Here is a 209-nt window from a genome sequence, read left to right on the forward strand (position 1 = left end):
CTTGGGAGTGAGGGGCAGGCAGACAGATACACACAGATGCAGAGACATAGACATGCAGACATCATCCAGCTAGTAAGTGGAGGGGAAGGGGCAGGAGGGGGCAGATCGAGGCCCCCATGGTTAGGGGAGCAGGGGCTGGGGTGAATGGGGCCCTGGGGCCGGGGCATATTGTTTCATAGTTCCATAGTTTCTAGGGTCGGAAGGGACCT

At 58.4% G+C, this 209-nt stretch overlaps 1 protein-coding gene across 4 annotated transcripts in view; it reads left to right on the forward strand.

The window, feature by feature from the left end:
• Nucleotides 1-209, forward strand: part of COL18A1 (collagen type XVIII alpha 1 chain) — a 177921-nt gene that overhangs the window by 160263 nt on the left and 17449 nt on the right. The gene's annotated exons all lie outside the window — the stretch shown is intronic.

This window comes from Gavialis gangeticus, unplaced genomic scaffold, assembly GCF_001723915.1.
Source record: "Gavialis gangeticus isolate Ggan-Ray unplaced genomic scaffold, GavGan_comp1, whole genome shotgun sequence".
In the NCBI taxonomy this organism is placed as follows: domain Eukaryota; kingdom Metazoa; phylum Chordata; order Crocodylia; family Gavialidae; genus Gavialis; species Gavialis gangeticus.